A 24,462-nucleotide genomic window follows, 5' to 3' on the forward strand; every position below is an offset into this window, starting at 1 on the left:
GAGGAGATGACAAGAAGAGACAGATATATAGAGGGAAAAACAATGGGAAAAAGACAAGGAGGGGAAGGAATGAGGGACGAAGAGGGAGGAGTCAGAGAGATGAACCCTATGAGTAAAGAAGTAAAAATGGTGGCAGGAGACAGCATTAACTCAAAAGTCAGAGCAAGATTGGTCTAAAACATATGTTTACATTACACTCTTGTAGCAATGTATAAAGTTGGGAAAGGAAGTAGACACAGGAGAAAAGAGAAGAAAGAAAAGGCAAACTTTCAGATTTCTTTTTAAGTTTGCTGGCTAATGGGAAGTCACTATTTCCCAAGTTTCTAAAGAGAAACTATGAATAGAATAGAAATTAAAAGATAATTATAAATTCTTCAATAAGAAAAAAAAAGTGTTTGGGAATTTGAGCAGCCAAAAGCATGCTACAAAAGCCCTAGTTGCAGAATTCTGCTAAGCTCTGCTCTAAGGGCCTGGAAGATACGGAATGGCAGGAAAAACACCTGGAAAAAATGTACTTTATTAATTTTCATGAACCTGCTTTCCTCTATTTTTTTCTTCTCCAAATCTCTGTAAACCCTGGAAGCCCACTGGGGCCAGGGAGTGCAGAAAGAGGGTCATGCCTCTGGCAATGGGCTGGGGCCCATCAAGACCACTCAGGCTGCATCCCTCACCTCTGCTTTCAGTGAGCTCTCCACTGGAGGAGCCCCACACAGAACAGAAACACTGGAGCTGAGAGATGAAGCCCAGAAAATGAATCTGCTATGGAGGCGGGGCACTTTTAGATGGTATGAGAGCTTAAAACCATGGGTGAAAAAGTAAAGAAAGCAACAATGAAAATTACAACTACCCTGCAAAACTGGCTAGTGACTGTGTTACAGACTGATCAAAGGGAAGACATAAATAAAGGTGAGGTGTGGGAGAAGGAGTCAGACCCACAGAACTGCCCTGAAGAGGGTTCCTGGTAAAGGCCTGGCATTGAAGCGCCTGTGGAGCACTAGGGCAGGACTCTCCGGTGCTCTATGATCTCAGCCAGAGGTAAGAAAGGGCTGATCTTGGAGGGTAACAGAAAAAGTGTCTGGAGATGAGATGTCTATACAAAGGGTCTAGGAAGAACAAACAGCACCAGAGCCTTTGCCATCATCTGAATGGCATCAGAGCCATTCAGAAACTGTTGAAGGAAAGCACTCTTCATTTATAACTCAGAAAAAACTCTTTGAACTTTTGTGTGTATATGCGTGTGAGTGTGTGGGCTTGCTTTAAGTCTTTTGGTAATTATTAACATTTATAAAGACATAAAAAGTTTATGAGGGCCTTTAAATTAACTACGGGAAGCAGTGTGATATCCAGTACTTTGGGCTCTATATTCCAGCTTGATTCCACTGAACCACAATGCCACACTCTCTTTCGTGGCACTCTACACTGCCAAAGCACATTGTTAAATGAGTTTGATGGGAGAAGGAAGATGGGACCACTGAGTGAGTGACTAAAGCCAGGGCCTAGGTTTCCTAAAGTCTTCCCTGCTGTGACAGCCCCTCTCAAGGTTTTATAAAAATACCCTGCAGATTACATGCATCAAACCTGTAACTATCCCTGATCCAACATTCAAGTTTAAGCAAAGTGGTAAAAAAGATTACAGATGTTATTCAATAAGGCAGAAGACTAAATGAAAACATTACAAGCCAAATAGTCTTTGAAAGTAGACTATTTCTCAACTTTTGTAACTCGTATCTCCACTGATTTCAAACTTCATTCCTGAGCCACAAGGCTTTGGTTCAATGCTCCTGCTTTGCTTTGACAGCACAACCCAAAGCAATCAGGTTTTATGGCCACTGAAATCATGCACGCAAACCTCATCTGTGAGCTATCAGCTACCACATTCATGAAGAACCCTGCATCTAGTTTTGCATTCCCCTCTCCACAATTCTTGAATTCCTGTCTCACAAAAAAGATGAACCACTTTTTCCTTCTTAACAAGAACAAACAGTTTCCAAAATGTGGAGTATGGCTGTTTTCCAAAGCCCTCATTCATGCCCCAACCAAGAACCTCGGCTACCATCTCCTCCATCAGCACTATCAGCTTGTGTCCCCAATGTTCTGTGTTTTCACTGCCATCTTAGTCTTTTGCACTAGTTTATAGAAAAGAAATATCTTTTGAGATCCTCCCCATCCTTAAGAAATGGCTCTAATGTCACTTTTCAAAGCTTCCTCAGATGCTGTCAGGCAGAATTAATCACTCATTCTTCTTTGTTCCCTTAACATTTTGTTCACCCACTGGGTAGAGCACTTTCAATAAATTTAATGCTATTTGTTTACAAGGCCACTTCCCACTTCAGGCTGTGGGTTTCCTAGGGGCATGCAGCACAGTGAGCAGCAGAGAACTGTCCAGAAATGTTTTGAACACAAATGGATGAACAGTTCCTCTGTATGCATCTCAATCTAATCCAAAATACATTTCTTTTCAGAGGGCTCAGATGAACCATTCCATGAGAAACCATTCCCTGGAGTAAGCTGTGTGTAGTAGTGCTGCATGGAATTGGGAGTCTGGAAGCTCTCTCTTTTTCACCTTCATCTGCCTCTAGATGTCTTAATTCTGTAATTAAATATTTCACAAAAAGAAAACTGAGTTATGTGTGTATGATGTATCTGAGCCTTTTGATTCTGACACACTCTACTGAAAGTTAATTTTCACTCTGCTGAAAAAGAAATGATGATGAAACACCTTCTAAAAAATTAACACTAATGTTAACACTTTGATGGGCATACATGTAAAATCACACAGCTTTATTTTTTATATAAAGATTTATTTTTTACTTGAAATGCAGAACTACAGAGAGAGAGAGAGAGAGAGAGAGAGAGAGAGAGAGAGAAAGAAGACAGAGAGAGGCAGAGACATTTGCTGGTTTACTTCCCAAATGGCTGCAACATTCAGGGTTGGGCCAGGCTGAAGCCAGGAGACAGGAGCTTCATCCAGGTCTCCCTTGTGGGTGGCAGGGACCCAAGCACTTGGGCCATTTTCTGCTGCCTTCCCAGGAGCAATAGCAGGGAGCTGGATCAGAAGTAGAGCAACTGAGATTGGAACCAGAGTATCCATGTGGGATGCTGGTGTTGCAGGTGGCGGCTTAACCCACTATTCTACAACATGGGGCCGTAGTCTTAACTTTTTAATTCAGCCGTTTCTGGTTGTAAAGGCAACATTTTGTTGTTGGACTTTTACTACAGAACAGAATTATATGTTTACTATAGAAAAAAATTTCCTAGAAGAACGCTAATTATCACTAGCATTTAGAGGTTAGGCTGCACAATGGGCACTGGGGCAATCAGTGGTGTTCTAATAACATAATTGCTCTGGAATCAAATTGGACTTGGCACAGACTCTCATCAAAAATCTCAGAAGTCCATCTTCTGCTGCTGGAAGGTCACTTGGATCTCCACTGGGCATGTGAATAGGAGAAATTAAATAAATACTGAAATAAATTATGTATTTACTAGAAAAGGTTATTTTTATTTCTCTACAATTATTTTAAAAGCTGTTAGGGGCAGGTCCTACAGTACAGTGGGTTAAGTGGCCTGTTGGGATGACTGCATCCCATGTTGAAATGCCTCAGATCCAGTCCTGGTTACCCAGCATTTCTGATCCAGCTTTCTGATAATGCTCTGGAAAGATACCAAGTGATACACTTGGATTCCATCCACCCATGTGGATGACCTGGATGGAGTTACTGGCTCTGCCCTGGTCTGTCCTTGGCTGTTGCAGGCACTTGGGAGTGAATCAGGGGACGGAAGATACCTCTGTCATTCTCCCTTTCAAATAAACTTTTTAAGAAAAAGCTCAGCTAGGTTATCTCCCCTAGCTTACGTAACAAACATACTAGAACTCTATCATAACCCTATATAAATCTCTAAATTTACAAATATTAAACACAAACCTTTTCTCATTACAGTCTGATCATGCATTCATATATGTATCAGCAAATTTGTCATGAATAGAGATTCAGTCAGATGCAGTGTGTGATGCAAATCAAGTGAAACATTCTGAATGTGAATGCTTAGTAAATAAAACTCAGCATTTAAAAAAAAAGTAAATATATCCACTAGGGTTTTTTTTTTTTTTTTTGAAGAGAGCCAATTAATTAAATTCAATTAATTAAAGAACAAGGTATAGGGACTAACAAGAACACAAGGAAAAAATAGTGAAATTTGTAAGTATTGTATGGAAACACTAAATGTTTTGGCAGTAAAATATAAGCCTTAATGACAGCTATTCCTCAGGTTATCGTTTCAAAATGAGAAAATTCTAGAACACAATGTAAAAGCCACACTAGACTTTCCTGAAGCTGTTGACCAAACAAGGTGGAAAACTGACATCACCAGCAGCTTGAAAGGGAGGGCCCCCACCTCTACTTTTATTCCTCAAACACCTCAAGATCAAAGTTGGCTAAGTATGTGAAAGAGTTCCATAAAGTACACCCCCTCCCAAGAAAGAAGTCTTGCTATAATTACCTAATTTTAATAACAGGGAATACACATTTTAATAGCAGACAAGAGCATCTCCCTGGAGTCAGACTGCCTGGGTCTGAGTCTAGAGTTTTCTACTTAATAGCCGTGTAGCCAGAGGGATGTTGCTTAGTCTGAGACTGGGATAAAAACACCCTATCTGTGCGCGCACACACACACATTCCGGCCAGGACACTCTGAGGACTATGAAAAATAATCCACATAACATACAAGGCAGGGCCGGTGCCGTGGCTCACTTGGCTAATCCTCTGCCTGCCCTACCAGCATCCCATATGGGTGTCAGGTTGTAGTCCTGGTTGCTCCTCTTCCAGTCCAGCTCTCTGCTGTGGCCCGGGAAGGCAGTGGAGGATGGCCCAAGTGCTTGGGCCCGGCACCCGCGTGGGAGACCAGGAGGAAGCACCTGGCTCTTGGCTTCGGATCAGCATAGTTCCGGCCATTTGGGGGGTGAACCAATGGAAGAAAGACCTTTCTCTCTGCCTCTCTCTCACTGTCTAACTGTATCTGTCAAATAAATAAATAAATAGATAGGTAGGAAATTAAAAAAAATACAAGGTAAGGTCTGAGGCACATAATCTGGCAAGAGCAAATGCAGTACTATCACTTCTATTACTGCAAGGAATGGCATGGTGAGCCAGTGTGGACCTCCTATTTTAAGTCTCATAGAAGTAAGGAATAATCTAGGCATTCCTGTAGTGCTTACCGGTAGCATAGATATTGAGATGGTCTAAGCTTTGGTTCAATATTGCACTAAGGCAGGATTATAAATACCACTCACACAATGGACTCTCTAATTTGATTTAAATGTTTGTTTGCTTTCTATTTACATAGGCACAATGTTTTGAAGTCTCTACCCCCTTACAAGATTACAACCAGAAGGAAGATGCCTACCTGTCAAGTAGACAACCATGATCAAGAATACTAATACTCCTTTGCTATGGTTTGTTTGCTCATCAACTATGGCCTTCAAAAACCCTATCTACTTGGTACCCAAGGGTAAATCTGTTTGCAAACAGACAAAGGGGATAAGAAGCAGAGGGTACCATGAAAATTCGCCAGGATAACTCCCAATTCCTTGTTTGCCCTTTCCTATACATGTTGTTCAGGCTTTCCTTCACTTGAAAAACAGTACAGATGATAAATTAATTCACTCAGTTCAGGTATTCTCAAATGTTAGCCTGAGTCTGTTAGAATTAAGGGAGAGTTTGCTTATGGTGATGAGAGAGAGCAGGATGGAAAAAGTTAAGCTGGAAAAGATGGCTGTGGATCCTTTACCTACATCATAACCAGTCTGTAATCACAACTGCCTCTGTAATCCCTTAGAAAAAGCAAAAGACTAATGAGCAGAAATGAATACTTCTGATTTTCTTGAACTCAGAAAAGCCAAGGTACTGCTGCAGATGAGCAGGGACTTGAAGTACTCTTCTATGGAAGCAGACCTGACCTCCAGGAGGATGCGCCTCCTGACCTCCAGGAAGCATCCAAAAGAAGCATCCAAAGAGCCCATTATATTCACTAGTCCTCAAAGCTTGGCACATTTCAGAAGTGCTGTGAACAAGTTGTGACACAACAGCTAACAGCCTTAATAAACCTATGCACACATAGGTTTATTAAGAAAGAAAGAAAAAAAAAAAACTTTGAGTAGAGAAAAGAACTATCAGCTGGCTTACTCCCCAAATGCCCACAATGACCAGGCCGAAGTCAAGACCTGGATAGGTAATTAGGATCTTCCACATAGGTGGCAGGAACCCAAGTATTTGAGCCATCACTGCTGTTTCCCAGGGTCCATATTAATAAGAAGCTGGAGTTAGGGACTGGCATTGTGGTGTAGCAGGTAAAGCCACCACCTGCAACAGCAGCTACCCATATGGGTGCCAGTTCATATCACCACTGCTCTACTTTTGATCCAATACCCTGCTAATGGCCTGAGAAAAGCAGCAGAAAATGGCCCAAGTGTTTTTGCCCCTGCCACTCACATGATGAAGCTCCTGGCTTTGGCCTGGCCCAGCCCTGCCTGGCTGTTGTGGCCATCTGGGGAATGAACCAGCAGATGGGAGACCTCTCTCTGTGTATGTGTCCCTCTCTCTCTGTAACTCTTTCAAATAAATCTTTAGAAAAAAAAAGCAGCAGTAGCAGCTAGAGTTAAGAATTGCAGCTGGGTATTGAACTCAGTTACTTGGATAAAGGACATGAGTGCCTTAACATATCTACCCTCCCAGAGGCATTTCTGATTTAAATTCTATTGCATGGCATATCATAAAATGTTTCTATTCCCATGTAGAGTCTTTATAACTGACAAAACATTTTAACATATATTATCTCATTGATAAAGAAGCAACCAGGATAGAGAAAATAACCCTCAATTTGGAAAAATAGTAACACTCTGAAATGAAAATTATTTGGTAAAACAAGCAAGCCTCGCATAGTGACTCATAATGCAAATTTATGTAAATTAACTTAAATTTATAGCATGCTTTTGGTGAAAAACTTGAATATGGTAGGGCTTTGAGCCAGTCACTTGTGTCAGTTTACTGCTCATTACAATGAGAATTTTTAAAAATATAACCTGCTTGATTAGGGAAGTCATTAAAAAGGCAATCTGTAAGTAACCCTCACAGAACCTGCTTTTTTTCAAATTAACACAAATCAAAATTCACCTTCAAAAATGACTGGGAATTCTGAAGACCTGCTCTAGTTAGAAAAAGATTTAATATAAACTCCATATAAAGTAACAAGTCTGTTCTTAATAAATGTTTCACCTTCTATAACATTCCAGGAACAATTCACTCTTTAAAACTATTGTCTTTGTCTTTTTGAATCTCTTGAGGTAGGAAAAATTCCTTTTGCAGGTAATCAAAACATTATCAAATTGGAGGAACTGAGAGAAATGACTTATGAGAAGAGAAATGGTATCTACAATGTTCATGCTACAGGAAGTAGAGATAGAAGCCCTGTGGCCCTGAGTTCAACACCAGGCTTTACCATTTGCTGTGTGACTACACAATCTATTGAACTTGAATCTTCTACTTCCCAACGGATAAAATGAAGAAAACAGCAGTACTTCCTTCCAAGGTTGCTGTGAGGATTAAGATTCGTTCATGTTGTGAAGCACAGTTCCTTGGATCTAGTGAGAGCCCACTCACAGAGTCAGTCAACCAGTATTAGTGAACATCCACTAAGCACAGAAATGTAAAGAGGAATGAAATATATGCTTTCCCTCTAGTAGGAATCAAAAATACTTAGGACAAAAGTCCTAACATTGTTTCCTTTGTGCAGTTCACAACACAGCACTTCAATATTCAGTCATTCATGTTTTATTTTCATGGCAATATGTATTACTTGGTCAGGATAAAATGCCCTAATAATTTATAAGGTATCAATAAAATTGATTTTAAATTAGAACATTATCTTAATGTCCTCTTGGGGTTTCTTGACTGCTATTTCCTCTTCCTGGAATAAAGCTGTTGGCTCCACCCCAGAAATTTCATTAAATACTGTTACTTCAGCAGGCAAGCTAAGCAGCTGCAACATGATGCCTGGACGCCAATGACATAGGTTCCATTCCTATGTAAGCAGCTCAGCCTCACTCTGTCTCCTGATAGAGTCTGCATGTGGTCCAAGCTGTAGGCCAAATGAGGAAGCAACTGGAAAAGGAGGGGGGACAAGTACACCCCCTCTTATCACTGAGAGAGGGAAGAACTGAAAGCAAAAGTAATTGTACTCTTGGTGGTAAGAGAAGGTACCAGTATCAGCAGCTGCCCAGAAATTGTAATAAAAATTGCTAGCTGCACACGACTTCATACTGGACACACCTCTTGGTCCATCTAACCACCCCAAAGCCACTTTAACATCCTTCAATGCAATGTAGTTGCTCAAAGTTTGCAAAAGCCCAACATTGCTATATATATCTGACCTTCACTAAGAATGCCCTGTCCTCATTAATACTGATATCATAAAGCCTATTTGCTGACTCTGCAGTGTCAGTGGCACAGGCACAGACCACCTTCTTCTGAAATTATTAGTTTTTAGTACAGAATCCACAAAATACATCCTACACAACCCATTCACCTACTGCTTTATAACCGATGTTACTAAATCTCCCTGGTAAATATTATGTGGTACCTGGGTTAGTCTTAAAAACAAAAGCAGGGAAGGCCTGGCGGAAGTTCTCTTACCTTGTTTTGTGGGAAGGTGATTTGGCTTTAGAACTACTCCTGCACTGTGCTGTTGCTGAATTAAAATACTAACAAAAGTCTAACGGCTGCTTTGAAAGAAGCTGAAGTAGGGTAGCGACTCAGAGAAAATAAGTGACTAAGCTTTAAGACTTGGCAAGCTGTATCTTCATGGACCAGAATCCTCATTTTAGTAACTATTAAAATTTATTGAAAAAGAAAGTCTTTTCATGTTGCTGGTTTTTCCCCCCCAGTAAACTGTTTTAATCTATTTGAAAAGCTAAACATCTTTCTTCCAAAGAGTGTTAACTGTGCAGAGCCTCATATATATTCGTATGTATTATGTATGCAAATGCACTCCCTACAATATCTGAGGGTAATTCAGGAGGAACATGGAAGGAAACAACAATAAATCAATTTAAAAGGGAGGTTGCCTAGCAGTTTTAAGGTTGCTAATCAGAAACTCCAGGTCTTCTTCATATCACCACAAAACAAATAAACAGTTTTCAGTAATCAGCTGATCTGGCCTTAAGGTCCTTCAACAAAATACTGAAGTGAGTTTGAGTTGTTCTTTAACACTGTCATCTAAAACACTGCCAACAGAAATATAATGTTTGACATACATATATTTTATAACTTTCTAATAGGCAGGTTTTTAAAAATGTAAAGGAAACAAGTAAAACTAACTTTAGTCTTACCTTTAAACTCAATATATACAAAAATACTGTGTCAACCCCTAATTAATATCAAAATTATTAATAAGACAATTTACATTCTTTAATACTTAGTTTCAAAATCTGATGTGCAGTATATAGTTATAGCATAGCTCAATTTGAACTGGCCACATATCTGGTACTCAAAAGCCACATGTTGGGGAGGGCATGTAGCCTAGTGGTTAAAATGCTTGTGTCCCACATCAAAGTAGGGAAAACATGATATCTGTCTTTTTGGGATGGGCTTATTTCACTATTTTCCTCCAGTTGTGTCCATTTTGTTGCAGAAGACAGGATTTCACTTTTTTTTTTACAGATGAATAGTACTCCATAGTGAGTGTGTGTGTGTGTGTGTGTGTATGTATATACATGTATATATACATGAACATGTATACATATGCTGATTTCATTTCCTTTGGGTAAATTCCCAAGAGTGGGAAGACTGGGTCACATGGGAGGTCTATATTCAGATTTCCGAGGTATCTTCAGACTGTCTTCCACAGTGGCTGCACAATTTTACATTCCTACCAATAGTAGGTTAGAGTACCTTTTACCCCACATCCTCACCAGCATTTATTGTTTGTTGATTTCTGTATTAAGAGCCACTGGGGTGAAGTGAAACCTCATTGTGGTTTTGATTTGCATTTCTTTGATGACTAGTGATCCTGAGCACTGCTATATTTTGATTATTTGTTTGTTTCTTTTACTTGACCATGAAGGCAAGGGACCATGCCTGTGTGGATAATCATGTAAAATCAGCACTGTGTTTGGTGCCTCAACTAACAGCTACTGGATGAAAGAATGAACACAAACAAACTACTTGTGCATACTTATTGTTCCCATATTACTTTCAGTATATTGAGACTGGAGATTGTGTTTTCTTTCTTTGTATCGTCAGCACTCATATAACGACTATCACCGAACACCTGTATGTGTGGTAAGTGCAGGTGACTGGAAGCACAAGAAAGGAAGGCAGCAGCTCAGCAGTGTTATAATGAGGACTATACTAAAAAGATATGAAGAGGAAACAGTATAAAAAATAAAACTGCTGGGGCTGGTGCTGTGGCATATCAGGTAAAGTTGCCGCTTGCAGTGCCAGCATCCCATAATATGGGCACCAGTTCGAGTCCCAGCTGCTCCACTTCTGATCCAGCTCTCTGCTATGGCCTGGGAAGGCAGTGGAAGATGGCCCAAGTCCTTGGTCCCCTGTATCCACATGGGAGACCCAGAAGAAGCTCCTGGCTTGACTACTGGCACAGCTCCAGCCATTGCGGTCAACAACTGGGGAGTGAATCAGCGGATTGAAGACCTCTCTCTCTCTCTCTCTCTCTCCCCTTCTCTCTATGTAACTCCTTCAAATAAATAAATAAATCTTAAAAAAAAATAAAACTGCTAATTGAAAATAGACCTTAGTAAAAAATAAAAATGGGAGTAGGAGAGGGAGGAGGAAGAGGGGTGGGAGGGCAGGTACGGTGGGAAGAATCACCATGTTCCTAAAGTTGTAATTATGAAATGTATGAAGTTTGTATTCCTTAAATAAAAGGTTTCAGGTGGGGGCAAGGGGGACTGCAACAAATATCAGAATGGTATCAGGTGGCGAAGAGAGTCCAAGGTGATAACTGACCCCTGCTGCTCCCTTCCCCGATCAAGGGTACAACTCCTCCCCAGTGCAATGAGTATTTGTTGTTTAATAAATGTACCAGGCTATCACTTTTTTCTTTTTCCTAAGAGATAAAAATCTTCAGCATAGGGAAGACATTTTTCAACCAGTTATCCCTTCCTAGTCTCTTAATCATGAGCTTGTCAGCTGTTGGTAACCAGGGAGAAACAACTCTCAGTGAAATCTGACCACAGACAGACCCAATACAGGAAGAGTGCAGGCATCGGCAGTTTTTCTGTGCAGCTCATTTAGAGAACAGACCCTGGGGATCTCCCTGAAATGTTTATCCCCCAGGGAAGTATGTGGCAGAAGGAAAAAAAAAATCATCTGTACTGCCATTTTTTTCCAGGGTAGTTAAGTACCACACACAACTGAAGAAAAGAAAAAGCCAAATATAAAGTAGAAAGATATAACACTTGAGCAAAAAAGGCAGGGTGGGGGGGAAGGGGCTTACAGTGGTTGATTTTCAAAGTCACAGATGACTACCTAGAGTTTTATATAAATCTTCAGTATGTAAAGCAACATAAAGCATTAATATCAGTTCTGACTGATAGTGACTTCAGTATATTGAGGAATGAAAATAAATGAGATACAGAAACATAGAGATACAATTTCATATCCTTCTAAAGAAATTATTTCAAGCAAGGGCTTGACAAAATATATAAACCACTGGAAGGAGGGCTGATTCACCCAGCAGGCATCAAGACTGCTCTGGGCAACTAAGAAACAGCCCTCCACTAACCAGGACTGAGGTGTTGGCAGAGAAGTCAAACCATGGTCACTCTCTCACTCCCCCCTCAAATTATAGGTCAGAGAGCTCATAGATAAAGAAATGATGAAAAATATCTTCTCAGTCCTATTCTACTTTCATCTCAGCCAAGTGTGAGGACAGTGCTATCACTTCTGCTTCTTTGACCTTTCCCTCTCTCACCCGGCTTCTGCCCCTACCCTCCCAGCAACACCTCTGTCAATACTCAGTATTACTAGTGGCACTATGGGCTGAAGAGATTGTTGACCCTTATTCGAACATGTCCTTTTAGGTTAATTACTTTTGTATACTTGGTGTACCCAGTGACATTTAATCATTACAGTGCTCCTCAGTAAACAGAACTGAATGGAGCCAACTGCAATTTGGCATGGAGCTAAATGGTGTGGTAATAGCAGCATGTTGAAAATGGACTGGAAGAAAATACTCACCACATGAAGAAATGAGGTGAACGCCATTCAATCAATCACTATTTCATTAAAAAGAAAGGATACTAGCTCAGTGGTATACTTTCGCTATTAAATACTAAAAATGGCTCAACAGACATCCTTCACTTTGTACTGCAAGGATAATGGAGTATGTGTTTGCTGAACAAACAAATGAAGACAAATAATTCAAAGCTCAGGTATGACTTTTGTCATCTGCTAGCTTGCTCACTCTATGTGCATGCACATATTCATATACAACTCATCACTACTAACACAACCAACTATCTTACCCAGTACTCCAAATGCAGAAGATCTTACAACCTACTGTGAAAAAGAAGAATCCAGGAGCATGGGATTAACCCAATGTCATGTCACAGATATCTGAGCCACTGACAAAGGCCACAACAGACACCCTATTGACTTCCCTCCCCTAGGAATAGAGAAGTGGTGAGACAGATCATTAGTTGGCAGTCTCCACAGAGCCAACCAGACCACTGGGAGCAGGGGGGAGGGAGAGGCAATTCTGTGTAAATGCTTCCAATACTAGCTGGTAGATGGGAGAAGGAGGCTTTGCTCCTCTCTTTGAAGAATAATAAAGACCTTGCAAGCAAAGCCTCATGTTGTGATGCCCGTGGAATCCTCTAGCCTCAGCTGGATGGGGCTGCATCCCAGCTTTAAGGCCTTGTGGAGTTTGGAGGGAAGGAGAAGGAATGGAATGAGCATGTGCTCTAGAGTGAAGAGTGCTCTGGTTTCAATTCTCAGCTCAGGAATTTATCAGCTGTGAGACTCTAGGCAGGATAATCCCTCAGGCCTCAAGTTTCATACCTGTAAAATGGAGATAGGAATACTTACCCTACGGGACTAACGTTGCTATGATCTGAACGTTTGTATCTTCCCCAAATGCCTATGTTGAATCCTAACCCCAGAGTAATGGAATCTGGAGGTGGGGCCTTTGGGGGGGTAATTAGATCATAAGAGTGAAGTTCTCCTGAGTGGAATTAGTGGCCTTATAAAACCAAAGACCCAAAGAAGCTCATTCATCCCTTCCAACAAAGAGGACACAGCAAGAATGTGCCATCTATGAACCCGGAAATAGACCCTCACAAGACACCTAATTGTCAATGCCTCAATCATATACTTCCCAGCCTTGAGAATGGTGAAACGTAAATTTCTATAGTTTAAAAAACAAAAAACAAAAAAAAAATAAATTTCTATAGTTTAAGCCACCCGGTTTACAGTATTTTGTTATAGCATCCAATGTACAAAGACAGTCATGATGATTAAAGGAGGCAACTGCACGAACTGGCAGGAATACTGCCAAAACCTTTCATGTTAATTTCTAGAACCTGACCTAAAAGGCAGTGGTCAAGCCTTTCCTATCAACACATCTGGACCAGGAGAACTGTGGTGAATGTCTCCTTTCGGCCTTCCTTTGAAAGAGGGTAGCAGTAGGCCTCCTTCTAGCAACACTCTGGGAAAAGCCACATCACTCCTCCAGGTTCAGACATCACAAACACAAGTCTGGGCATCCACTTGTCCTCTCCAAAATGCCTGCTTATTGGTAAACTTGCAAAATTTTGGTCAAATGTGCCTTCTAGGACAACTATGATGACAGAAGTGTAAACTTGTACCCCTAACTTCATTGGAATTTGACAAATGGTTCTAATATTAGTGGGGTAGCAAGATTAACTAATGGCAAGAGAAGGGTTCACAGCACACTATCCATTGTTAACAGCAAAACATAACTGCTCCTAGAGTGAATTCTCACTATTGTGCTAGATACCCTGCTGGTTCCAAGTTACTGGGAATGCAATAGCAAGGGCAAATGAGGATCTTGTCTGACCAGAGGACTAGTTTTAGTTAGCAGACACATAAAGAAGCAAAGTAAGTTATTGGTAACATTTAGAAAAAGTCAGTAAATAAGCACACATGGAAATGTATTACAAAGGGAATAAATGAAATGCTGAAACTGAAGCTAGGGAAAGGGGTAGTCTAGGAAGGCCTCTTGAAAAAGATGACATTCTAGCTGACACTTGACACAAAAGTTGGAGCCAATCATGTTAATAACTCGGAGAAAACTGTTCTATGCAAAGGAACCAAAGGGAAGAAAAGCATTCAGTGATACTGGAGTAGACTGGAGGGCCAGATGCTTGATGTACAGAGAGCAAAGTAAGCATTTAACAGAGGTGCAGAGAGCAAAGTAAGCGTTTAACAGAGGACAAGGTAAGCAGGAGGGCAATCCAGAAGGGGCAGGTACAGCAGGCCATGGTGAAGTCTGTTTCAGTCCAGGTGCCACTGAAGGGGAGAGATTACATGACATATACCTTCTAAAATCTCTCATAGGTCTTTGAAAAATTCTGTGTTAGAGGAAGGCTGGAATCAAATTAAGAATTTAAATTCTGCTGGTGCTGTGGCTCACTAGGTTAATCCTCCGCCTGTGGTGCTGGCACCCCAGGGTTCTAGTCCCGATTGGGGCGCCGGATTCTGTCCCGGTTGCTCCTCTTCCAGTCCAGCTCTCTGCTGTGGCCCAGGAGGGCAGTGGAGGATGGCCCAGGTGCTTGGGCCCTGCACCCTCGTGGGAGACCAGGAAGAAGCACCTGGCTCCTGGCTTCGGATCAGCACAGAGTGCCGGCTGTAGCGGCCATTTGGGGGGTGAATCAACAGAAGGAAGACCTTTTTCTCTCTCTTTCTCTCACTGTCTAACTCTGCCTGTCAAAAAAAAAATTAAAGAATTTAAGTTCTTTTTAAAAATTTAAGATGTGTTTATTTGGAAGGCAGGAGAGAAGAGAAACAAGAGTGTTCATCTACTTGTTTCACTCCTTAAATGCTTGAAATGGACAGAGCGAGGTAAGAGCAAAGCTGGGATCCTAATCCAGATATCCCATGTGAGTGGCAGGCCATCACCTGCTACCTCCTGGGGTACACACTAGCAGGCAGCTGAAACTGGGAGGCAGAGATGGACACTAAACACAGGCTCTTCAACATGAGATCTAGGTACCCAAGTGGTATCTTTAGGCCAGAGGCCCACCCCCAGAATTGGAATTTACAAAAGCTCTAAGAACAGGAAAGATCCCATTGCCTACATCTATCCTTTGCAATTAAAAATAAAAATGATACTAAGTGTACAACATATAATTCACAAAATAGAAACCACAAAATTCTGAAACAAGTCCGCAAAGATGAGCTTTCACCAATTTTGTTGCCCAGGAGGGGAAGCAGAGGACCAATCAAGAGTACTGCATAGAAGATGCCCCAAGTCCTTGGGTCCCTTTTTCCATGTGGGAGACCCTGACGAAGTTCCTGGCTCCTGGTTTTGGATTGGCCCAGCTCCGGCCCTCGCAGCCATTTGGGGAATGAACCAGCGGATAGAAGACCTTTCTCTCTGCTTCTCCCTCTCACTGTCTGTAACTCTACCTTTCAAATAAATAAATAAAATATTAAAAAAAAAAAAAAAAGAGCTACTGCAGTGGTCCAGGGGGAGGTGCCAGTGGTTCACAAGGGAGGTGAAGAAGATGGATCTGGGAAGGATGTGAGAGGTTTAACTGAGTGTCTTATTTCACACAAACCTGTGTATGTTTGTGTCTATATAAAAAACTGGAATGGAATCAGTCTTGTCAACGTAATGATGCCATCTTCATGCATCTGTAACCTGACAGAAGTTCTTAATTGAAAAAGGGCAGGGTTCTTAGGCATCCCATATCCCATTAGAACACTGCTGACTTTAAGGAGCTTATGGGACTGCACAATGCACATGAATAACACTCTCCAAGCTCATCAAAGAAGTAAGAAAAAAAAAAACCGCAAGGTTTATAACTACACCAATCTAATCAATCAGAATCAAATTTCCACAAAGTGGCATAACAGGTATTTGAGATGCATGCTCAAGAACAAATGCTGATCCTCACAAAAACACTTTGTTTATGTGCTCTAAAGCAAACAGAAATGGAAGAACACAGTTAGTGAGGCATTGAATAAAAGATGCTCTCAGGTTCCTAAAGGTATGAGATTGACCCATCAAGCCTTTTTATGGGTGAGGCAGATCTGGAACTGTTTGGGGAAGGAGGAGGAAGCAATCCTAGGAGTCAACCTGCACTGAGGCTATTTCAGGATGTGAAGCAGCTGGGCTAAGTCTGAGAGGAAACAGAGTTAGAGTACAGAGCAGCAAAGATCCCAAAAGGACGGGATGGAACAACCAGCAGTTCAAAGGATTCGAGGACTGAGTAGTGGTTTTCTCAGCTCTGGCTGCATTATCAGAGTCATCAGTGGAGCTTAAAAACTACATATATACATATAATATTTACAATAATACTTTTAAAATTTAGTATTTTATATTTAATTTAAACATATTAAATTTTAAATTTTTATATTTTAGTATTTATAGTGACTGTATGTATATGTGTGTGTGTGTGTGTGTATATATATATATATATATATATATATATATATATAAAAAAAGCTCAGCCAAGGCCTACCTCAGAGCAACTAAACCCCTCTCACCAAAGAGGGTGAGCCTGAGCCAGCACCTGGGCAACTGTGAAAGCTCCCAGGTGATTCTAGAGTTGACAACCTCTGACCTATGGCACATTCCGATAATCAACAAACCACTGTGACTGCCGTCAATTAAAACTCCTAATCAACTAGACTTGTCTACCTATTTGTACTAAGTCACCTTAAAGACCTTTCCAAGTGCACAGTTAGCTCAGTGCTACATCTTTGCAGTTGGCTGTGTCAGGATGAGCACTGGAAAGAAATATTTCAATATCGTTTGGCATTGAGGGGGAAGCAAAAGCTCAGTTACTTTGCTATTCTGAAACCAGATGCTCGCTCCACATTTCTGTATGCAGTGTTCCCATGCATGACTTTACAATGCTGACAAAGTGATGTATTCTGAGTGCCATAATTAAAACAATAATCTCAATAAAGTGGGCATTATGAGGTAATTTGCCATCCTTGGGTATTAAGCAAATTGTGGTAAAAGCCAAAGCCATTCATGGCCAAGGTCAATTACAATAATTGCTTATCTGAATTACATTATTGCTTTTGGTGAACCGTGTTTGATTTAAAATAAATAAATAAAAACTTATATAACACATATCACAAGGAGATAACCAAAGGAGGAGTTCTTGTTGTCCTTGTTGCTCAACTACTGGTCAGTAAAAAATTACCACAGTGATTTTACAGAACCCTCATCCATACCCTATGCCCTTAAATACATCCACATCTATTTTGCTTGCTCACCAAGGAATTATGACATGATATAAGTGGCTTAGAGGAGCAACACACCATACAAAAACAGGAGAATGGAGCTCTTAATTAACAACACCAGAGTATAAAAACAACTATCCATGCTGTGGTCTGGATGGTCTAAGTGTGTCTACCAAAGGTTCATGTGCTAGAAGCTTGGTCCCCAGAGTAGTGATATTGAGAGGAAATGGAAACTAAGAAGTAGGCCTAGTGCAAGCGAACTTGTTAACAACAAAACACCACTGCTCCTAGAGTGAATTCTCACGATTGAACCACTCTGCTGGTTCCAAGTTACTGGGAATGCAATAACAAGGGCAAATGAGGATCTTGTCTAAACAGAGGACTAGTTTTAGTTATGGTCATGGCGGTCCTCCCTTAGAAAGGATTAAGGTAGCTCTCTAGACAGTAAGTTGTTTTCAAAAAGGCAACCCCAACTTCTGAGTTCTCTCTGGCTTCCTGTCTCATGTTTGATTTTTGCACATGGTCTTGCCATGGGTAAAGCTATCCACCAGGAAGCCTTCACCAGAAGCCAAAAAGACGGGTTGCCTGATCCTATACTTTCAGTCACCCAAACTCTGATTTGCTAAACAAACATCTTTTCTTTATAAAATACCTGACTTTAGGTGTTTTGTTACAGCAACAGAAAGTGGACTAATACAACCCATTACACTGTGAATTGCTTTTGTCTCTCAAGAGTACATTATACGAGAAGTCATCCCTGTTTTTGCCAAAGCCATGTTCTCGCAGTTATGCTGGTTTATATCTTGGTGGGAAGACATTTTGTCCTCCACATGCCACTGTCAGCTTGTCTAGATTAACACTTAGCTCAAGTAACCAATGGCCAACTAGAAAAAAGTCTAGAAAAGCTTTGAAGACTAAAAGAGGGAAAACAGAATTTTTGACCTTCCTTCAGCTAATTGGAATGTGTTTGGCAATCGGAGAGTATGAAACTTTTTAAGTTGTGATTAAACCTCAAGACTTTGATGTTTTATATGGCATTCTTCCCTTCTAATTAACTGCACTAATGAAGTTAATTAGTAGGGAAGAATGCTGTATAAAACATCAAAGTCTTGATGCTCAGTGTCACCATCAGTTCAACTAAACAGTAATAAAGAATTTCTTGAAACACATTTATGCATGCTCAGCACTTTTATTTACAAGCTCAAACTGTGTGATAGGAATACTTTTCAAAATATCAAGAATACTATCCACACTGCAATCCTATCATGTTGACAGCAATAACATGCCATTTAACGTAGTGTAATTCAGTGGCCAAGAATGCCACATAAAGCAGAAGAACTGAGACGTGTAATCATAGACATAAGGATGGTTATAAATCTACTATTAGTGTGAGATGAAGGAATGGGGGAAGTCTATGGCAAAGAGCCACAAGAATTAACAAATAACCTGAGGGCCAATTCTAATTATGCAGAAGCAGATTCAGCTTTAGTATGGAAAAGAAAAAACAAACAAATGAGCAACAATGGTCCAAACTACGAAACAAGAACTGCAAAGGTAGATCCTACTCTGATCTTTGTCCTGGAACACAGTGTGAAGAGATGGTGGGAAAACTGGAATGCGAAGAACAGCAAGGGGGCCTTCTCAGTGTGAACTGATAGGTACAACAGCCACCCGCAAACAAGGCAAGGAAGTTCTCATTTTTAGCTAAGACCCAGCAGAGAAATTACCCAGCCCTTTGCTACTCAGACTGTGGCCCCCTGTACAGTAGTTTTAGCATCTCCTGAGAACTCGTTAGAAATGCAGAATCCGAGGCCCAATCCCCCACTTACTGAAACACTGAATCTGCATTTTTAACTAACCTTTATGTGTTTTATGATCAATAATAGTTTGCGATGTACTTGGCTGCTGCTGCTTCATTTTCTTTAGGGGGAAACTTCAATCCTGAGCAATACTAAGTCATGCAAGGTCACGAAGGACTGATACTAGAAGATAATTCTCTGATTTTAACGACTGCCTGTGTTATGAGAGACACAGGAAATGATGTCTGTGTACTTTAGCAAGAAACCAACTTACACTTAAGATCAGCTAGGCAACAGCAAGAAAGCAGAATAAAGGAGCCAAGGAAACGGCAGTAGTCTTGCTCCATCATCAAGGCTAAGGGATCTGAGTTCAAATCTATTTGACTTAGGCCAAGAACTCTAACATGTTTTGAAGTGAAAACTTGTAAATTTTGTAAATATGAAAAGGACATCCAAATGTAAAGAGAAAAAACAGCTAAGAGAAGAAAAATCTGAAGTCTCCATTTTTTTTTTTTTTTTGAAGGAAGAGAGAGACAAGAAGAAAATGTGGCATTCATATTGCCACCACAAACGACTGCCCAGGATGTGGACTACACAACTCTGGGAGCAACATAAACATGAATATCCATGTGAATTGTGTTTTTGCACAACTGTATATGGTTGCACTAAGCCCATGAGGGGGTAAGGACCATAGGTAAGCTTGCTCTCTTACATACAGTTGTATCCAAAGGTCAACCAGGACCCAGGGAGAACAATAATGAAGGTTTTATTGAATTAGCCAGGTTTTTGTTACTATAACGAAATATTGATGCAGGGGTACTTTATAAAGAAAGGTTTTATTGTGTTTCACCATTTTGGAGACATAACATCCAAACGGCAAGGCAGAGGTGAGGGATCCTCTACATTACATCACTTCATGGTGCAAGCACACATATCTCTGAATGTCCAGTTGGGCTCTCTTTTTCTCCTCATAAGGTTGCCAGAATTCAATTTACCGTAATAACCTGATCCAGTCTAATCATTATCCAAATGCCCCACCTCTAAACACCATGATTGGATGAAGTGTCCACCTTTTTAGTAATAACATTAGATTTTGGGGCCTAAACTCCTGCATGAGTTCAGAGGCTCAGATTATATTCAAGCCCTACTACTTAAATAAAAACAATTTGGGGAACAGCACCTGAATTGTTAATCATATAATTAGTATGTCTCTCCCCACTGAAATGTGAGCTCCAGGAAGGCAGAATTCTCTTCTTATTTCTCACCACTACATCTCCAGAGCCTAACTACAGTGCATACGCATAAACAGGCATTGAATGATCAAACTTAAAAACCCATCAACACATCACAATTTTGTGACTTATTATATGGACGCTGTAGCCAGTACCACACAGCAATTACTCTACTGACAACAATGCAAAACTGAGATATGTCCTTACTATTGAGAGCCATCTACTTTCCTAAGGGTGCTGTAACGAATCACCTCACACGAAGTAGTTCAAAATAACAGAAATTTACTCTCTAGCAGTTCTGGAAGCCAGACCTCTGTGACTAGTATGACCTCATTTTAACATGCTTATACCTGCCAAGACCCAGTTCTAAGTAAAGTCACATTCACAGGCACCAGGGATCTGAAATTTATCATTTCTTTTTGAAGGACACATTTAATCCACTACTGGAGCCAACATCAGAGATGTTTTAATAATGTTTAGAAACTAGCTGGCTCAAAGCCTGGGTTAACAGCCATTTAGGACTATGTTCTTAGGGCCGGTGCTGTGGCATAGTGGGCTAAGCCTCTACCTGTGGCTCTAGCATCCCATATGGATGCCAGTTCCTGTCCCAGCTGCCCCTCTTCTGATCTGGCTCTCTGCTATGGCCTGGGAAAGCAGTGGAAGATGGCCCAAGTGCTTGGGGCCCTGCATCCCCGTGTGGAAGACCCAGAAGAAGCTCCTGGCTCCTGGATTCGGATTGGCCTAGCTCTGGCCATTGCAGTCATTTGGCAAGTGAACCAATAGAAGGGAGACCTTTCTTTCTTGTCTCTTGCTCTCTCTCTCTCTCTCTGTAACTCAAAAAAACAAAAACAAAAAGGTACAACTAGAAAAAAGCTCTCTTCCACTTACGTACTTCCCTGCCTGTCTACAACAAGGGTGACAACATCACTTAAGTGTCTCAATAAATATTTTTTGAAAATTTATTTATTTTGAAAGCAGAGAGATAGAGAAACAGACATAGAGAGATCTTCCATTCTTTGGTTCACAACCCCAGATGCTCACAAACAGCCAGAAGTGGGAATCAGGCCAAACCTAGAAGCCAAGAACTTTTCCTGAGTCTCCCACGTGGTGACAGGGACCCAAATACCTGAGTCTCCAAGGCTGCACATTAGCAAGACAGTGGAATCAGGGGTGAAAAAGGAGTTGAACTGGGTGCATCAAGCACTGTCCAGCCATACCACATTTCCATCTACCCCTTTCACCACATCCACATTCAGCCTCAGTGTCAAGACAGACACACTGGCCCTTTTTGGCAGGTCTCTAAACCTAAGTTTCCCACTCCCCTTCTTATTTCTTTCAGTCTCTCCTCATCTCCACATGGGGAAGTACCTGGGGAATTCAACCTGTAACACTTTTCCAAAAACAATATTTTATATTGCAAAATGATGGATTTGGCCCTCAAAAATGTTCTCTGACTCAAAATCTTGAATGAATGAGGACAGTAGTGGACAGGATATGACACACTCGTGCAATGTGTGGTCTCCTGAGATACACCACTACTGCACAGAAGATAAATGAAAAACCCATGAGATTTTCCCTTTAAAAAAAGTGTTAAATATTAATGATATGACTAAATAATGTGTGCGATACATTATTTTCTCAATTCATAGTTTCTGAAATCAATAATGTCTCAATTGTGAAGTTACTTTCTAACTTGAAAATACTTTTTGGGTAAGTAATAAGCAAACTCAAGATGGTTTTTAATTCAAGCCAAAGTGGTGAAAAAAATCCAGAAATCACCCTCTTTTACACAGTAATTTTCTGCCAAGTAGTTAAGTGTGATAACTGACATTCAGACATATGACCTTCTGTTCAATTCAAATGAGTTATCTTTAGATATGCTGTGATAACTATTCTTGTGATTTAAATATCTCATAATAAAATCCATCTTTCATTTTGGTTTGGTTTAGGAAGGGCTTGAACAGTCCCCCTACAACAGTGTGCTGGCAAACACTCTGAAATTATGTAATTCACCAGGTTCAACTTTGCTGTTACAATCACTTTCAAAGAAGATGGTTATAATACATTATCATTACAGCTATACAATCCAAGCAGAATTTTCCTTGGCTGAATTCCTAACATTTTAATGCTGAAATTGATCTGTTTTAAAAACACCACACAGAGGGTTTTTAAATACCATACATGCCCAAGCTATTTATTTTAAATGCTTTAGAAATGAGCTTGCATAAACAGAAAAAAAAAATCTGTTCTCTAATCTAGCATTAAGCATATTTTAAAGAACAACAGGCATGTTTCCAAACAAACTACTGTAGTATACAAATTACCCGGCAGGAATGAGGCTAACAATGCTTCCTATATGGACTTAGAACCCAGAGAAAGCTGACATTTCATCAAAGTTGTCTTGGAAACAATATTCTTTCTGTTATTTCAAACAGGAGAGGTGCATATTTGGGCGTGGGCTATTTTTTGCTAAGCAGTTAGAGGGTGAAGCTGCCAATGTTCTAGTGCAGTAGTGAAAAATGGAAGAATGTAGGCACTTAAGTTACAAATAGGCATTTGCATAGACATGGGACCGTCACGACTCCCATGCCAGGGTCTAATCCAGTTCCCACTAGGTAAACTGTCTTTTACCTCTAAGTCCACTGTGTTAGACCAACTGCAACAGTGGCCACAACTGTTCCTTTATCCATATTTGGTGGTGCCTTCAATAGTAACATTAGCTTTAGCCATCAAACTTAAGGTTGGCCAAAGGTACTGTAACAAACTTGAGGCAAAGGTTAAGTTCTCTTGATCTCTGGTTACTGTCACAAGAACAAGTCTTGGCTAGCTTGCTAGAGGAATTCAAGTCACTTATCACTTGAGCTGAAAGAACACCTAAGACTATCTAGCTGACTGTAGACACAAGAAAATTCAGTCTAGATCAGCCTAGCCCAGCTAACAGAATTTCCCCTACAGACAACACAAAGACTAATGAGCTATGACAAATGCTTTTCATTTTATGCCACTAAGTTTTGGAAAGGATTCTTGCTGTGGGATACATTAAGCAGTGAGTTAAATCTGCAGAGCTGGATAGGCAATCAACTAGTTGGGTCTGCAGAGTTGAAGTCACAAGCTGCTGTGTTTCCCTACTCCCTATTTGTCAATCAAAAATGTCTGCCTTCCCATTATGCATCTGTTACATCTGGGACCTGCATGCAGAGAAGATAGAGGGAGTGCAAAATGGGAGAGCAGTCTCCTATTGCTTAGGATACTGGAATGAAATGTTTCCACCCTCCACTTTCCTATTTGGAGATGGGCATTCCCTATTGCAGGTACCAGTGGTTTCCTTTTCCTCCCTAGTTTGAAAGCAACTCTTTGGCCCACTCATGTTGCATAGTTCTCTGTGTAGGGTGACATACCTTCATGCATGAATGTGTATTTGTTCCCTCACTGCTGAATAAACCATTCTTGTTTTCACACAACACTAGTCTCATCTTAGTATTTCTATCATTGGAAGACAACAGCCTGGTTTAAAAATTAGTAAGTTCATCGTCCATATAATTCTTACACAACAATAACTGATAGAACGATTTCACTGAGAATGCATATTACAGGAAGGTCCCTTTCCCTTTTCAAGAAATCCTTATTTTTTCAGCAACCCTATTTCCATATGTTTCATATCTTTGTAATTGCTCTCTTGAAAATTCAATTATAGGACAGTATTATTACCATCACATGAGTGATGAGCAAACAAAACTCTATCAAGATATAGTGATTGCTTAACATTCCTCACTGAAGGGAGTGGCCATATTGTAATATTACAATATAGGGTTTCTAACTCTGGACCTCAATTGATTTTTCACCAATCTCCTGAAACAAAATACAGAGAACACGAAAAGGTCAATGAGCTTATCTACTCTTTACCAATTCATGTATTAAGAAGATATTTAAAAAATTATATTACTGAAATAACTTACAAAAGAACAGAGCTCATAG

At 40.5% G+C, this 24,462-nt stretch overlaps 1 protein-coding gene across 7 annotated transcripts in view; it reads right to left on the reverse strand.

Annotated features, from left to right (window-relative positions):
* The window catches only part of TLE4 (TLE family member 4, transcriptional corepressor), a 166,106-nt gene that overhangs the window by 25,220 nt on the left and 116,424 nt on the right, over nt 1–24,462 (reverse strand). The window lies entirely within an intron of this gene.

Source organism: Oryctolagus cuniculus, chromosome 1 (assembly GCF_964237555.1).
Source record: "Oryctolagus cuniculus chromosome 1, mOryCun1.1, whole genome shotgun sequence".
Taxonomy (NCBI): Eukaryota; Metazoa; Chordata; class Mammalia; order Lagomorpha; family Leporidae; genus Oryctolagus; species Oryctolagus cuniculus.